Source organism: Solanum stenotomum, chromosome 9, assembly GCF_019186545.1.
Source record: "Solanum stenotomum isolate F172 chromosome 9, ASM1918654v1, whole genome shotgun sequence".
Classification (NCBI taxonomy): Eukaryota; Viridiplantae; Streptophyta; class Magnoliopsida; order Solanales; family Solanaceae; genus Solanum; species Solanum stenotomum.
Genome location: NC_064290.1, coordinates 42750096 through 42751841, shown reverse-complemented (window position 1 = coordinate 42751841; position 1746 = coordinate 42750096).

Here is a 1746-nt window from a genome sequence, read left to right as displayed (position 1 = left end):
GGATTTTCTGCTACTTATAAAAATCAAGATATTAGTTATAATTTTATCACTGAACCTATTTCTTGAGATATTAATGTTTTAATTGAAATGAAACAAAAGCATGTCGATTATTTACAACTTGAGATATGTAGTATGAATATATTCGATACTTTGAAATCTACTAAAATACATGAAAAGATTAAACTCATTTCTGAACAAATGGCCATTGATATTTGTGTTGATCATCCTAGTGCTTTTTGGAATTGAAAAAAGCATATTGTAACTCTTCCATATGAAGATAATTTCTCTGAGAAAAATATTCCTACCAAATCTCGTCCTTGCCAGATGAATACCAAATTGGTCGAATTCTGCAAAAAGGAAATTGATAATTTATTACAAAAGGGTTTAATAAAACCTTACAAGTCACCCTGGTCTTGTACTACATTTTATGTTAATAACGCAGCAGAAAAAGAACGATGTGTTTCCAGGTTAGTAATTAATTATAAACATTTAAATAAATTTTTAAAATGGATTAGGTATCCTATTCCAAACAAAAGGGATTTATTATCAAGATTATATGATGCTAATATCTTTTCAAAATTTGATTTAGAATCTGGATATTGGCAAATCCAAATATTTAAAGACCATTCTTATAGAACGGCATTTAATGTTCCGTTTGGACAATACGAATGGAATGTAATGTCCTTTGGTTTAAAAAATGCTCCCTCGGAATTTCAAAATATTATGAATGATATTTTTAATCCTTATTTGGATTTCATCATAGTTTATATTGATGATATTTTGGTATATTCAAAGACTCTTGAAATGCATATTAAGCATCTAGACATTTTTAAGAAATAGAGTCCAATAATTCTTGGCCATATAATGATTTAGTCATGGGATCCTTCTTCATTAATTTATCCCAGAAATTATTATAATAAATCCGATATAAGCATGAAATTTGTTCTTCAGTAAAACCTACTTTCGGGGTCTATTTATAGATCCATGGAATCGAGAATTCTATGAATAAATAAATTTGTTCAATTTGTTCTATATAACAAACATGATCTGAGTGGTATAAATTATTAAGGTCTGGTGAAACCTTAACCCAGTTTTTGTATAACTTTAAAAAGGGATCAGGTAAAATCTTTACCGTCGGTCCGTGGTATGACCACCAGTTCAAGAACCAGTTAGGAATTGGGTCAACAAATATCTTTGTACACACCTTGATAAACCAAGTATGTTTATGCCTTTCATTGTTATAATAAAGGACTTTGCTGAAAGCGTTAATATAATCCCAATAAGTTAAATTGGTAGGGATTTTATTGAGGCTGATCTGCCTTTCTTTCATCGAGGATATACCCCAATCTTCAATTGATATAATCTGCTTTATGATCATTTTGGAGAAGTTATAAACGTTCTCGCTGGTGTTATAACCTGAGAAGTTCTGAAATTCAACACTACCTGTATTCCTTAAAATGGTCTCGTAATACGAGCGGGTTTTGTATGACTCTCCTGGGAAGTATAATCCGTTAAGTAAATATCGCTGGAATATCTTCCAGGGTTCTTCTTTTCTCTGTATCTCAGAGTTTTCAATAAGAAATATCATTTCTTTCTTTACTACCCTTTCATAGGATCTAATATCATCAACCTCTTCTTTTGCCACCGATGCAAAAGTATCACTTTGCTTTTGAGATAAATATGCTCTCAATTGGGCGTATAATGGATTATTTTCTGGAATATCATCCAGATGTATCGAAGAAGTAG